Source organism: Lissotriton helveticus, chromosome 1_1 (assembly GCF_964261635.1).
Source record: "Lissotriton helveticus chromosome 1_1, aLisHel1.1, whole genome shotgun sequence".
Lineage (NCBI taxonomy): Eukaryota > Metazoa > Chordata > Amphibia > Caudata > Salamandridae > Lissotriton > Lissotriton helveticus.
The window spans coordinates 12,508,626-12,525,749 of record NC_136057.1 but is presented as its reverse complement, the minus strand read 5'-3'; the positions used below and the strand labels follow the sequence as shown (position 1 = coordinate 12,525,749).

At 35.4% G+C, this 17,124-nt stretch overlaps 1 protein-coding gene across 1 annotated transcript in view; it reads left to right on the top strand.

Annotated features, from left to right (window-relative positions):
- The window catches only part of LOC144766822 (lectin-like), a 72,303-nt gene that overhangs the window by 43,298 nt on the left and 11,881 nt on the right, over positions 1-17,124 (top strand). The gene's annotated exons all lie outside the window — the stretch shown is intronic.

Below are 17,124 nucleotides of genomic sequence, written 5' to 3'. Positions count from 1 at the left end.
TTAATAAAGTTCAAGGGATAGTTCTGCTTGTCTAGAATAACACAGTGAGTCTGTGTGCATTTGGGAACCATTGCTTTCTTCCCTAATAGTATTCCCCATCACTTCTTTTGAATGAAGTAGATTTACACTGTAATGTTCATAGATTTCTTTAGTTCTGGACATGTCCACTTTTTTAATTTGTCCACTTGACATTTCAGTATCTTCTGCCAAAAGTATTTCTTCTTCTCTCATATGCACATTTTATAGTACTCATTATTTTTATCAGATGCAAAGTTGCCTTTTGCACTTTCCTAACATCCACTAATTCCTGCCAGATTTTCTTACTCTTAGTAGACACGCCATTAACTAGAATGACTAGTGGTTCATTTTTTACACACTCTACACCAATAGTTTGAACATTTTTCTTTAAATCTAGAGGTAAATATACAACTCTTCCTTTTCATCCTCTCAGTAAATCTGAAGGAGGCAATATACCTGTTTTAGGCTCCATGCGAACAATAGCCTGAAACAAGTGCACACATTGAATGAGAATAGACTCATAGGTATTTAAATCTATCAGCCCTATAGGAATAGTTACCAACTCTAGATTATAATGGACAGCTCTAGCGGGCATTTTATTCTCATCTAATTTATTATAACAATATTTACAAATACACTGATCAGAACCCAAATCAAAACAATTCTCTACCAACAAATAAGTTGCAAATTCCTTCCACTTATCATTATTTTCTCTTTCACTTTTTAAATACAGATCAACAGTCCTAGTCTGATTTTTATAGTGAGTTCGCTGACAACAAATACAAAAATAATTTGGCCTTTCACCTGAAATCATCTTAAAGTTTGTAATTTGTTCCTCAAAATGTTTGTAGTAGTATGTTGCACATTCTATTCAACATTTTCTCCTATTAATGTCTCAGTTTCTCACTCTCTTGTTCAGGACCAAAGTAACAAAACTCAAATTTCATCACAAACCTTCTTCACATCTGATACTGACCCACGCAAAAGAGCACTGTCCAACTCATTTAATTTTAGTGCTGGACTTTTTGCATAATACAATCTTCGGACTAACTTCCGCATTTGAGAATGATGGTCAATAGTGACCATTAGGGTCACTATTGGATTGCTGTTGCAATCCAATAGTGACCCTTTCAGCACCAAGTACTAATACATTTACTAAAGTAAAACAAAACCAATAATAAATGCAACCACTGTCTCTCCATATACTACTGTAATCATTCAGTCAGTATCCATGTACTCATGGAGCAAGCCAGGCCTTAGAACATGGACTGCTTCATACTACTATGCACTGTGCATGTAGTCTTCTTACCACCTACACACTTATGTTTCAGGCCTACAACTCCTCAGTCAGTATCCATACACGACTGCAAACACACTGTTACTCCCCTTGTATTTCTATACAGCTATGTATACACCTTGAATTACAATTTCCATTAGTAATGAGAAAAGAAAGTGGTTAAATGATTTTTATGTAGAATGTGTTTGTATGGTAAAAGAAAATTATAATTTATATATTTATTAAAATACATTTATTTATGTTTATTTTTTACAGATATTGTCCATCATCATTAACATAAAGTTATCATGCCTGAAAAATCAAGAAAGAGTAAAAAAGACAGCTAAAGGACAATTATTTGATAAACAACTCAACAAGAAGTATTGGATGACCAACATCATGTGGGTAAAAAGAAAAGTAAGATAACTAAGGAATTCATTAAAAAACAACCTACAAACATTGTGCAGAATGTACAAACTACTAAGAATAATTCAACCGGAAAAAATAAAATTAGTAACAGGAAAGGAAAAAAAGTTAATTTACAGTCAAAAGATTAGATGTATAGTAAAAGAAGGCAAATTCAGTATAAAGAAATCCGTTAAAAAAAAATTATAATAGAGTGGTACTTAACTTGCTGAAAGAGGTAAAAAAAAAATAGACAAAGAGCACTATTTTATAAAAAGAAGAATCATATTGAATCCATTGTTGAAAAGGCTTTTGAAGTAAAAAGGAAATAATTCATTTTAGTTTTAAACAGAATTTGATCACTAGATAAACCAATCCATTAATGAAGGCCAAAAGTAAGAGGAAAAAAGTAATTAACAGAACTAATGTGTGTGATTTTTTTTGTGGTGAATCGAAACACAGTCCAAGTTCAGAGCCTTTCTTTAATGAAGAGAGTTATTTTTAAACCAATGATTTATTGCATGCAGTTGATACCAGTGGTCGAGCTTATGAGGTTAGAAATGGGTGTCCAATTGAAAAAGAGAAAATGGTTACCAGAAATGCAGAAGAAGTGTTTGGGAATCCAAGATTTCGACAATGTATCCCGTATATATTTAATCTTATGTTTGAGAGTGACTTGTCTGGACTTTCATATGTAGTCAATCACATATTAAAAACAGGAGTACATCTGCAAAATGTTTCTGCAAAGGAATTTATGGATAAAGTGCATCAGAGAGATGATCATTTAGAATCTCAGCTGATTAATCTGATGGCATGTCAGCGTGGCACTAATGAATATTGGTACCGTCGTCATGGAGAACTTAAATGTATGCTAAAGAACTTAGGAACTCCTACATGGTTCCATACCCTAAGCTGTGCTGAATACGCTTGGAATGATTTGCTTGAATTTCTTCGAGAGGCAAATTCCAATATAAAAAATATTTGATAAAAGACACCTGGAGAATTGTGCTCTTTGGATCCTGTGAATGTATGCAAGTATTTAATCATAGATTTGAAGCTATGATGTCTTTTATCTGCAATAAAAAAATCCTCCTCTTGGAGAACTTGTGGATTTCTTTTGGATAACGGAGTAACACGCAAGTGGTGCTCCTCATATACATATGCTGTTATGGATCAAGAATGCCCCCAAATTCGGAACAGATTCGGATGATACTGTTTTGTCTTTTATTGAAGAATATGCCACATGTGCTATATCCAAAAGCACAGAAGAAAACAACTTAAGACAACAAGTCTTACCATTCCAAAGCCATCGATGTGGAAAATACTGTCATCGAAAGTACAAGTCTAAAGATAAGTTCTATACCAAATGTCCTTTTGCATTTCCACGTCCTGTAATATCCAAAGGAACAGTTTTAAGTCAGCTATCCGACATACCATCAGAAGAAAGTCTCCCAAAAATTCCTACAATTTGAGAAGAAGCGAAGAATCCAAATATATAAATGATTACAATCTGGTTATTCTGTCTATATGGAATGCTAACATGGATATTCAGTACATTGCGGACAATTCCATTGCTGTTGCTCAATATGTAACATCCTACATTATAAAGTCAGAAAAGACAGAATTGAAAGAAATGTGGGAAGAGATTTCTCACGAGAAGAGTCTAAGTAAGAAATTATACAGTTTCAGTTCGGAGATGTTATCCCATCTAGAAATTGGAGTGTATGAATGCTCAGATCGGTTATCATCTGCCAGTCTATACTCCAATTCTAGAAGAATTATTTGGGTGAGTCTAGGTCTTGCTGCAACGTGAAATTGAGTACTTAAATCTGTACAAGAAATTGGATATTTTGCAGAAAAAGATCCGTAAAGTACAGATATTGTAAAAACAAATATGTTGGACACATATTATCCAAATAGAAGTCATCATCTTGAGAACGTATGTCTCTATGAAGTGCTGCAAAACTACACTTTTAAACAGAATACTACAGAAAACATCAACAATGGAAAATATGCAGTGTTTGGTTCCGTGGGATGTAAAGGAAAGGAAATTTAATTAATCACAGGAAACTGAGTTGCAACACTGCTGATAAAAAGGAATTTTACTATTTAGCACGTTTGCAACTGTTCAAACCGTGGTGTTCATAATTGGAATTACTTGGAGATTTCCAGAGCTATCAAGATTCGTTGAGTACTTGTAAAGATACCATACAATGTACTGTTTTATGCAAACAATGTGAAAATGTTGAACGATGAAATTGATCAAGAAGCTACTATTGCAGCTGAGATTGCTAGAGACAGTTCTCAAGACAGTCAAAGTTCTGCTCCACTGAGTCAAGATCCACTAGGACAACCAATTGTTGAAAATGAAGCAGCAATTGCCATGAATGAGGTGGAAACAGCAATGCATCAAGCTCAATAAGGGATCACTGACAGAATATCGACTGAAAGAATATCGACTACCCAAAATATCGTTGAGAAAATATCGACAGTCAAAATATCGAGTTCCAATCTACAAACAGGTAAGTACAAAAATATCGAGTACAAAATATCGTTTACAAAAATATCGTTGTAAAAAATATCGACTTTACTAAAAACAATGTTTAATTACATTAATATAAAAAATTAATTACTAAAATATAATTAACAATACTTAAAATAACTTTTAATAATTAAATAATTAATGAAAGTAAAAAAATAAAAAAAATTTCATCATATTTCTTAAAACATATATATATAGTAACAAAATTTAATTAAATAATAGGCAATATTGTATATGTACCCCAAAAACCCAAAACTGACCCTGAACCCTAAAAATACTCCTTTACCCAAAAACTGAAAACTGACCCTGAACCCTAAAAATACCCCTTTACCCAAAAACTGAAAACTGACCCTGAACCCTAAAAATACCCCTTTGCCCAAAAACTGAAAACTGACCCTGAACCCTAAAAATACCCCTTTGCCCAAAAACTGAAAACTGACCCTGAACCCTAAAAATACCCCTTTGCCCAAAAACTGAAAACTGACCCTGAACCCTAAAAATACCCCTTTGCCCAAAAACTGAAAACTGACCCTGAACCCTAAAAATACCCCTTTGCCCAAAAACTGAAAACTGACCCTGAACCCTAAAAATACCCCTTTACCCAAAAACTGAAAACTGACCCTGAACCCTAAAAATACCCCTTTACCCAAAAACTGAAAACTGACCCTGAACCCTAAAAATACCCCTTTGCCCAAAAACTGAAAACTGACCCTGAACCCTAAAAATACCCCTTTAATTTAACATAATTAGCAATTAATCAATTAAATTAAAGTAATTACCAATTACATTTTAATTAATTAAAAAATATTTTTTAATTTACAATTATTTAAATATTACTACCAATTATTAAATTTACATATTTAATTAATTATAATTAAATTACTTCCCACCCTATTCCCCTATAAACCCACAACCCGCTACAGAAAATACATTATTTTAATTTACATAATTAGCAATTAATCAATTAAATTAAATTAATTACCAATTTAATTGTAAATAATTAACATATATTATTTAATTACCAATTAATTAATTATTACTACCAATTAATAAATTTACATATTTAATTTATTATAATTAAATTACTTCCCACCCTATTCCCCTATAAACCCACAACCCGCTACAGAATAAAATTACACAATAATTTAAAAAAATTATTAATTAAAAATAATAATTAAAAAAAATGACACTTTTCACATATAATATAACATAAAACACTATAAATAATTAAATATTATTTAAAAAACTATATTTTTTACTATCTAGATTATATACTTGGATATTTTCACTGTCTATATTATTTACAGTCGATATTACTTCACTTACCTTAAAAACGATATTTTGACTGTCGATATTCTGTCTAGTCGATATTTTCTCCAAACGATATTTACAACTCGATATTCTTTCCAGTCGATATTTTGGAGTCGATATTATGTCTGTGCACCACCAATAAGATATATTGGACTTAGCAAACTTAGAGGAACAACTAAATGTTGAACAAAAATAAATATATCAGCAAGTGAGACAACTGATTGACCATGGATTTCTTCATGAAAAAAAATAATGCACATGCACATCATTTCAACCTATCTGAATGTATGTGAGTGGACAAGCTGGAACAGGGAAAAGATTCTTAATTAAAGTAATCACCAGTTATCTACAGAAAGCAACTGACTCACATTTGTCTTGTGTTGTAACTGCTCCAAATGGGTTGGCAGCACACAACATTAAAGGAATTATAATACATCGTTTACTAATGCTACCTGTGGAGCATGCAAACAAATTGGAATATCACAAGTTACCTGGAGAAGCTTGTTTTGAATTTTCAAGAGTGCTAATTAAAATGAAACTTCTGATTATTGATGAGGTAAGCATGCTCTCAAACTTAATGCTTGCATTTGTGCATTTAAGAATGCAGAAAATTCTTAAAACAGAGTATGATGTCTTATTTGGAGGAAAATTTGTCATAGTTTTTGGAGATCTACTGCAACTTACTCCCGTAAAAGGACAACCAGTATTTAAAACAATTGTGCATGAAGACACCAGAAAGTCTTTGGGTAGCGTTGGAAATGTTAACATTTGGTCATATTTTGAATACAAAGAGCTAATTACAAATATGCAACAGGCAAATAATGTTGATTATAGAACTATTCTTCAAGATATAAGAATTGGAGTATTGACAGAACATGGCAAACAAGTTTTGCAGAGTCGATTATTTTCCAAATTGTTTCCAAATGCAAATATAGTTCCTGAGAAAATATATATGAAAATTGCAGAAAACAAATCTATAATCTGCTTAATGCCAACACTGCACAAGTGTTCTATATTCAATGAAAAACTATTGAAGCTGGAAAATGAAGAAATAATAAAAATGGAAGACATTGATAAAAAAGAGCATGAAGGAATCACTATTACTTTGACAGAAAAATTGAAAACAAAATTGTTTTCTTAAGAAAAATCAATATCTAAAACTCTGGCTGAGAAAAGAATCTATATGCATGTATAAACTAACGGCCAATTTGAAGGCAAAATTTGGATGTAGACAAAGGCTTAGTTAATGAAGCAATAAATGAGCAAAGTTGTGGATTTTATTTTATTAATTTTCAGAATACAGAACGAATTGAATTTTTAAAAATTAAATTTGATCAGATTAAAGACGTAAAACAAATTGGTCATTGTTCAGTTAGTTTTTTGCTTGTTAAAGATTTTAATGTCCGTAGAAAACAGTTTCCACTTTCTCTGGCATATGCAGTGACTATTCATAAATCTCAAGGTTTAAGTGTAGACAGTGCTTTGGTGAACATTGGAAGTACAGTGTTTAAAGAGGGTATGGTATATGTTGCTTTGTCCTGATTCAGAACTTTATCTGGGTTGTTTTTGATTGATTTTGATGACACAAAGGTTACTGCAGATGCAAACTGTGTAAAAGAGTATAATAGGTTAAGAGGAGCGTATGCTCCCAATTTTGGTCTCTATCCTGTATTTCAAAAGCTTGTGATGGGTCAAAAAAGAAGATATCAGAATATCTGTAGTAAAGGTACAAAGAAGGAAAAAAAACAAGATAATGAGATTGCAAGCAAAAAGAAAAAGGACACTGTTGTAGAGATTGTTGGTTGTCAGTTTGAAAATAGTTCAGGTGTCAACTGCTATGCTAATGTAGTAGTCAATGTTGTTTTTTTCTTGAAAGTTTGCAAAAGCAAATTATGGAGAATCCGGAAAAAAGATTTTGTTCCTGGTTGCATTGTATTTATGAAAAACTGAGAACGAATGAAAGTAAAATGCAAAGCGTTTGTGATATTCATAATATTTTGGATGTATGTTCTGGTTCCACACAATTTACACAGAATATCCAACAAGATGCTCAGGAATTTATAATGTATATGCTTACCGTATTGGAAAATGAAGGCATAGAAATTGAAAATCTTTTTGCCCTTTGGTATAAATGGGAACATCATTGTGAAAATGATATTTTACCTGTAGCAGTAACGTAGACACTGAAAGATTTATATATTAGACATTACCTGAATGTAAATCATTGTCTTTCTACAAACTAGTTAAAGCAGCACATCAAAACATGGAGTGTAGCCAATGCAAATCATAAATGTTATCAACATTATTTATAGAAAGACATGGACAATATATAATTTTATTGATGCAACATTGTACAGCTGATGGAAGAAAATTGGACACTTTAATAAAACATTTTGTAGCAAGTCAACTATCAATATCAGGAAGGACTTTTGAAGAAGTAGCAATAATTTTCCATGATGGTCCTTCCACAACATCTGGACATTACACTGCCAATTTAAAATGTGACAAAAGATGGACATATTGTAATGATGCTCAGTTGGTTTTTAAACAACGTTTACCTAGCGAATTACCAAATTCCTACCTAAAATTTTTAAAGCCAAAGTTTTAGAAACATAATTTGGCCTCTCAGGAATTTATTAATATGTATTAATACGATTACTATTAGACAATTTCAATATAAAGGATTTCAGTAATACCATTTGGCCTAGAGGAAAGGTATATCTTTGAATTATGGACTTTTTCTTGCACATTCTCTCAGCGTATATTTTTAAACATTAACATTTACAGTGTATATAAATTCAAGTAAGAATTTTTTTTTAGGAGTAAGCATTTTATATATGTGTTATTTGTATCATATGGTATGTTATTGAGGAAGTAGTTTTGGGTATTTTTAAACAATCTTATTTATTTTTTATTTTTTTGCCCGCTGTTATGTGATGAGTACGATTAAAATCACTGTTTCCAGTGAAATTCAATGTATTCCGAGAACAGCAAAAAAGGCGAAGAAAATAATTTGTACAATTTTAAAATTATGCTGTGTTGTAAAAAATATAATATTATATATTATAACTGCATTTTTTTCTTCTCTTTCACAGTTCCTAATTCTAAAATATGAAATTTTCAGAAATTTAGATTATAAAAAACTGAATAAAAATGTGTAGCATTGTTTATTTCTAATACGGTGAAGGTAAGTTTAACTAAGTATTAAAATGCACAATGGCCTGTGTTTGCACACAAGTGAAGAAAGGGGAGATGGACGGAGTAGATATTTGTGGAAAAATGCTCTGTGTGCGTTTTAAGTTACAGGATAAAGTTAACATCAATAGTGAGTGTCCCTGAGGCCAACTAACCCACCATTTATGTGCAGAAAGTACAAGACAGTTGCAATGCAAAGAGGTGTAAAATGGGCCATGGTTTCAGAGCATCTCTCTGCAACGCAGCTATATGGTGTTCACTAGAGAGATATGGATGGTACTAGGGTCCAGGCAGTTTCAGGATTAAAAAAGACTAAATTGTTTAACTTACAACACGTCACAGAGTGTATTTGCACATGTCACATCAGGCCCCATGCCTTCCCTTTACAACTCTGTAAACATGTCCTATCACTTTGCCAAAACCTAAGTACTAAATGTATCTTGTTCTCTCTTTGCAGTACTGAAATTACTCTACTTATTACTCATATAGTTAGTTAATTGCTTTATATACTATGGAAGTACATTTGCAAGAAGCTAAAAAGTATTAATACAGTCTTCAAAACACCCAGTTTATACCTATGTAGTTTTGGAATCTCCCTGTCATAGGATAACGTGTGACCTGGAAAAAAAAGATTTGGTTGGTTCATAATATTTCCCCGCAACCTTTTCAATTATTCTTCTTTGAGCATCTTTAGAGACATAACTCTGTACTTGCATCTTGTCACTCTCATGCAATTTTTCAAACAATGAATTAGCAATATGTTTTTATTGTAACAGTCTTCCAATACCTAAGCACTTATGGGGAAAATTTAGAAACATCCTGTGCCAATAATATGTCACTTTTTGTAACATAGTGATGGCGCAAGACACTTTTCCATATTTACAAGGAGAGGAAAAGGCTTCCTGTGTAGCTTTTCTTCTCCATGTAAATAAAACCTCTTCATACACACCACTTTGCATTGAAAGGGCGTTCCATAGGTGTTGCCATGGGTGTTTCCACACAACACTCATAGAACAAGACACATCTCCAGATTTATCAGAAATCATAAATCTGGACATGTCTGTGAACGCTGCACCATCCTCCAATTGGTGTAGCAAGTCACAACAAGGAGAAATATTTTAATTTCCCCAAATTTTTTCTCTTTCAATGTATGCTACAATGCACAGCATATATTGAAGGAGACAAATGCCTTTACTGATTGTTTTTGTGCAGGAAGGTGTGTATTCTGCACAAAAACAAATTCCACAGGACACAGATATCCTTGCACCATGGTGCGAGGGTGCCTGTATCACCACATGGCTGCAGTTTAAGCAGCAGTGCAAAGGGAAGAATAGACTTGCAACATATTTGTGTACCTATGTTGCATTCCTGTGCTTTGGAAGTACCACAGCACACTGCAGCTAAAGAGCTTACAGTGTCATGCTGCAGCACTTCCTTATAGTTCTGCACTTATACATTCACCATACACCACAAATGCATTCTTTAAGTCAATTATGTACTACACATACATTATTCTAAACTTTCACACACTATCATACAAATATAGCTTTTTTGTTAACCAGAGTAGTTTGTTCTGAAAATAACAGTTTTTTTAGTTTTTTTTAGTTTTATATTTTTTTGTGATTTTCTGAACAATTCTTAGATTTTTTGTTTTTTTTTTAAAAGGAAAAAAGACAACTGGAGGAACAAAACAATGAACTTCAGGGAAAAAAACCTAGCACCAATGGTTGTCTATTGCTCTGCAAACCAAATCAATGGACTGCTCACCGTAGCAGAGCAATCGGTTACACTTGACGCAGTGTATCTTTGCGTTTGCAATTTGCAGACGTATGTCCTGATGTTGGCTAGAAGGAGACGTCCCAGAAGTGCTTGGTGCTGCCGGAAGTGGTGGTGCATTCTCCCGGAGTCTTCTGCACTCCTCATGTGCTAGGTTTACAGAGTGTAGACATTTTAAATGCTTCAGCATACTTGCGGTCCCGCAAGAATACTTTTTGTCGGGATCTCCACGAGACAGGACAGCTTTACAAATTTTGCAAGTGACTTTCGTAGTGTTCACTTTCTTCTGTCCTTCTGAACATGTAAAAAATTTCAAGATGATGGAAGTATACTTCTGAGGGCATGGAGGTTCATGGACAAATCCTTCTTCGTTGAGTATTCTGAGTCAGAAGATTCCTGCTGTGCTGAAGCCATTTTTTTTAATCAAAGGAAAACCAGGTGTCCAATGAAGAAAAATCAGGTTCTTCTTTGTAGAGTTGTTCCTCCAAAGAAGGTCTAAGAAGAATGATTGAACTGGGTGGGGTCCTTCAATAGTTAGAATAGGACGTGTTCTGAACCAATCAAATCCCTTTTTTTCCTGGTCACATGGGATCAGCGTAAGGTGCGCACATGCAGCACGGACCCAACGCGACTTTGCAAAATTGTATTTAAACGTAATATAGGTTTATTAAAACAAAACATGTATTATTTTTATGAATTGATTAGATAATGTCTTGCCCTAATATTTATATTAAATACATATATATATATATATCTATCTTTTAGACATTAAAAAATTTCACGGAAGTCGCACACCCACCGTGTCAAACACGTACATGACGTCACACGAAAGCACGCGAGTCACGTATGCGCTTGGATTCGCGTACCAGTCGCATGGCAATCGCATAGGAAAATACGCACCCATCGCACACCCTAAGCGGATGCTACACAACAATCCAAAAATGGCAGCTAGGTTCCACGCAGTGATCGAGAAAGGTACACTTTCGGAGCGCGACTCCCAAAAAAAAAATAAAAAAAAAATAAACAATAAATAAAATAATATAAATACATCTACAAAATATATAATAAAAAAATTAGAATTTCAATATTTTTAAAAACATTTTTTACAATTTATTTAAAAAAATATATCAAGTAATTTAAAAAATAAAATATCTAAAAATAAATAGTTTAAAAAAATGTAGTAAATTAGTATGAAAAAAATAACAATCCATTTAAAAATGATCATTTAAAAAACCTTTGAAATTCACAAAAAAAACATAGGTTTCAGATATGTTATAGTTAGGAATTAGCATTTAAAAAACCTCTGAAATTCACAAAAAAAAATAGGTTTCAGACATGTTATAGTTAGGAATTAGAATTTAAAAAACGTTACAAATTCACTGAAAAAAACATAGGTTTTAGGGGTGTTATAGTTAGCTGGACATTTCACTCATACAAAACCATTGAAATTCCTCTGTTATAGTCAGTTGTACTAACTATAACTCACGCGCCCGCAAACCACAGCAGATGATGTCACTTATTACATCATTCATGACATGGTCAGTGACATCACTGATGACATCACTGATGACATCATCCACGTGAAAATCTGATACACCTCATCATACACTAGTATAACCTTTTAACACTCACTGTAAAATACAGAGTACCATATTTGAATCCATTGACACACCAATACAAGTTTCTAAAAACCCACTCAGTGATTCCTACATCTACACACACATCTAATCACTTACCTATAGATTCACTCATACATGCTGACAAAGATCAATAGAACACTATCAAATATACTTATACACCTATATCGACATTACACACCGGCCCACATCCTATTCACTTATGCATCCATCCTTCTCACTTATGCAAACAATTGTCACACTTACATTTACTCAGCTACACACGTATACAAACACTACTCTATTTATTCATATACATAGAAATTCATACTCAGTGGCTCATTAGAATGGCGGGCGGATCGCCCCCGCCATGCTGGCGGTAGCCACAGCCGGCCTGGTGGAGGCGATCCGCCCACCATCCTTGCTGCAGAGACCCCCCCGCCATATTACGATGGCTGGAGGTTCCGGGGGCGGAAAAGGGTTGTATATGGGGGTGGTGTCTATCAGACACTGCCAGCCATATCAGGATGGGCTTTAAACAATGCCTTCCCTTGACGGCAATGTAATTTAAAAAATAAAATATCTAAAAATAAATAGTTTAAAATTTTTTAGTAAATTAGTATAAAAAAAATTAACAATCAATTTAAAAATGATCATTTAAAAAACCTTTGAAATTCACTGAAAAAAAACCTCTACCACAAATCACCTTTAACAACCATGAAAACACTACAACATATTCAGTACTCTGCTACCAGACTACTCATACATTTAAAGCTGCAAGACCACATCTCCCCTGCCTTGAAAGCCCTGCATTGCTTACCGGTTGCCAAAGATCCGCGTTCAAGCTCCTTTATATCACCCACATAGCGATAAATGGAAAGGAACAGCTCTTCATAGGTAATAAAATCACCAAACACATTCAACAAAGGAACCTCCACTCTAGAGTGGCACCCCACCTCAAAACCCAAACATACACGAAAAAAAAACATGGTTGGCACATCTTTCTCTGTTCAAGCAGCCAAACTTTGGAACTCTTTATCCCCCAACATAAGATCCACGGACAACCATCTTATCTTCTGATAAATACTCACAAAATGGCTCCTCCGCACAAAACCACCATACGCAAACAGAAAAATACAGCATATACCTCTGTATATAAACATTTATTTGCACTATAGATATATATCTATTTATGTTTATTGCTTTGTATAAACATGTATAATAATTATGTTTTTAATAAATATAGATATTTGTTCATTCTGCTTAACAAATGTGCATATTACTGATAGTCACAATATTCTATGCCTTGAACATGTAAATAACTGACTGAATAAATAAGTAAATCTTTTATTGTAAACTATTTATCTACAATTACTTCACTATTGAATTACAAACAAAACAAAAAAAACAAATACATTAATTTAAAGTAAAACAACACTTAAAAGCCAGAGTTTATTAAATGCATCTTTAATCTACTTATACTACCTTCCTTACTTATGTATCTACTCTTTCCAATGCACTACCCTAACCTCAATCAATACATCCTTTACCTCCGCTCTCTCATTCATCCCAAACCCCTTACCACTAATATGATCTCGAAAATAACCCTTTCTAGACTCTTCCCTCCTCTACCCCTCCTTGAATCATGCCATACCTCTTTTACTATTGCAATTCTTCAAAACAAGCCTTTCTAAAGCCATCCATTTGACTCTTTCTCCTCCACCTCCCTTTTACTCATCCTATGCTATGAGCTCCAAAACAAACAAACAAACAAAGAAAATACATCTTTCTAAATTCTTCCCTCTTCTATTCCTCCGCTGTCCTTTTCAATCCAAATAACTTACTAACATGTCCAGCACACAAATTAGTTTCAAATTTCACTATACTAATTCACCACCAATCCTCTATGGGTTCTGGAGTAGCATTGACGCCTTTACTATGTATTTGCAATACAATACAATTTTTTCTGCAATTCAATCCTCTCCTCTAAAAGACTGAAGTTAATTCCCACAATTGTGATGAAGTCTCCTGTGCAGCATTCCGTAGGGAGGGGCAGGCGGCATACTGGAGGTAATAGACCTTCTTGCAGTTCTTTCTGTGGGTGCCATTATTTTAAAAGAAATGGCACAACTGCATGACACAGAAACATTCATTGTCCCTAGCCTTCATTAGCTCCTAATGGCGAGGACTGTAGGGTGACATCACCTGAGTTAACGCCTGAAAGACAGCACTTCTATTTATTCACTGGGATGATCGAATGGCGGCTATCTGAGGGCACTGAGTTCATTCCAGGTGTTGGTGGAGTAAAGTGCAGCTGCTTTGCTCTTTCAATGGAGGAATGTCGGTTTTCGCCACAATGTTTTCTGTTGCATGCCTCCCTCACTGTGTACCCATCACCACAGAACTCCACCATCCTCTAATCTTAAAGGGACCAAGTAGTGCAGAGAAAAAAACTGTTCTCTTTGCCCAGTCCTGCATCCCTAACAACAGCCAGCAAGATGGGCTTCCAAGAATAATTGATGACTTTGGCTGAATTTAAGATCCATTGTGACATCCTTCACGGATGGCCCCTTTGAGACTGACAACGTGTTATGCATCCAGGGATCACCGTATCAGTTCAGATGGTGCAGTATGTTGCATTCCTGGCCTTTCCTATCTCTGTGAAGATCTCAGTGCCTGTTCATTGTCTATGACTATAGCCCCTCTTACACACGTCTGACGCTACGGCGATCTTTATTGTTTGGAATGCCAACATTTATAACCCAAAAGTTAGTTGTGGGAGCTTTTCACAGCACGCACTTTATCTTTCTAATTCTTTGTGTTATACAAGAATATATATGTTTTTCACAATCTACAACATTCACTCTAGGGCTTAAGAGGAGCAGTGCAATATTGTGTTTTTCTAGTAGAAGAGCCAAGACGAGGAACTTGGAGGGTTTCTCAAACTTCATGTGGAGGAATACACACAATAGGACTGCTTCTTGGGAATTTGTTAGTCCATAGCCCACTGTGGTCAACAGCACCTCCAGAACTCTCTTCTAGTATGAAAGCAGTATGGGATAAGACTAAAGAATGTGAAGCAAGTTAGCATTAAATTAAAGACAATGAGGACATGCAGCTGCGACTCCCGGGCATGTTTTGTTCATTCGGGCACGTGTAAGTTAGGCTTAATTCAGAATATTAAATTGAATGTACTTAACATCGGAGCAGTGGGATACTTTATGGGGATTTTAAAATGTTTTAGCCCAGTCCCCATCGTGCAGCGGCTGTGCAGGATAACCAGTGGTGGCATTTGGTAGAATGGTCAGTAGGAAACAATGTGTAGTGTGGTAAGCTCGTCTGATCGGGTAAACCCCATCTCATGCAGGGGGGTGGCCAGTCAGCCAGTGAGCCACCAAAGGAGCTGTGCAGCTACATATCAGCATTCTAAGGCCAGAAGGGCGAATCCACCAGCAGTCACGGGTAGGTTTAGAGTGGTAAGAGCTACCTGGTGGCTCTCTGGTCTCCAAATCAGATGTTGGACGTGTTGAAGTTTCTGAAAAAGGAACGAGGGATGAGCAGGAGAAGGTTTTCAAAATAAAACAATAATTGGGGTAGCACCACCATCTTCACCAGTGCCACGTGGCTCATTGCCTAATGTGTAAGAGAAGTTCAAAAAGCAAACTGGGCTAGGTATTGGAATGTAACTGATTTCCCGTTCAATCTGCGGTCTAAGTGCACAGTAAGGGGAAAACATTACCATATGTTAAAAAAACACTTCCTACAATGTGCAATCTTTGTCCTGTTCTTATAATTTACATCCCAAATATTTTGAAGATTCTGCATGTACAGTGGCACGTAAGGATGAGCCAGATCACTGGTTTGGCCTTAGCTCGACTGCAGAACTATGTTAATGTAATGTGTATACTTGTAAAGCGCACTGTTGCCAGTCGGCGTCCTGGCGCTGTATACCGCTGGGGAACCCGTCCTGGCTTTCTCTGTGGGATGGTCCCTGCTGGGAATCCCCAAGGTGGAGCTAGGCATCCCCAGCGTTGATGGGGCCGTTGTGGAGATTAGGCAAGCTAATGCCCAGAGTTGCTGAGTGGGACCCATGGTTAGAGTAGGCACCGAGGCGAGAATTATCGAGTCCGCTGACCCTGGCCCACGACCCTGCCACGTCGGGAATCGAACCCTGGTCCCGGGCCGACTTATGCTCTCGGGTCTGCCGCCTCTAACCAGTGAGCCACACCACTCCACTCCATGTTAAGACATGGACACAGTGAGCGATTGCCCAGCATAACCTTCCAAGGGGTCTGGCCCCTGATCACCCTTCATGAGCACAATCAGCAGCTCGTTGCCCTACCAGAGTTCGCCAGGTGGGTACTGCTTGCTCAATCCTTGACAGTGACTTTTCTTTTTCTCTTCTCTCTGCTGAGACAAATCCCCAGGTACACAATACTTTCTGATACTCCCAGTGGATCCTCTTGTCTGAATTTATGAATTGTCACACCTTATTCTTCTCTTCTTTATGCCTCTAGTTCTTAGCCAGAATCCTTTGAATCAGTTACTGTGGATATTCCATCTAATCCTGATTTCATCTTGCTCTTTAGTTCTCTTTGTCTGGTATTCTGGGCTTCCAGTTCTGAGCTAAATGTGGAATTCTGGATGCACACTCTAGTGCTGTGAGACAACAGATAAGCTGTAGGTATCTCACATACAGACATAAGGTGTGAGACTGTGGACCACACCATCTGCACTGCCTCATTAATGTTCTTTAGGTTTAAGGTTGACAATAGGTTGAGGTGAGGCGGATTGTTTTTGTTTTTGTTCAACTTGTCTAAACTAGCAGATAGACACTTACCTTAATGTTTCCCAGACTGTTAGATTTTAAAATGTTTAGAAACATAATCAAAGTTTGCAATTTTGCTGTTGCTTTTCACCAAGAAAGTTTGAGTAATTTTAGATAGGGGTGATGTACTTAACATCGTCCTCGAAGTCATACATTT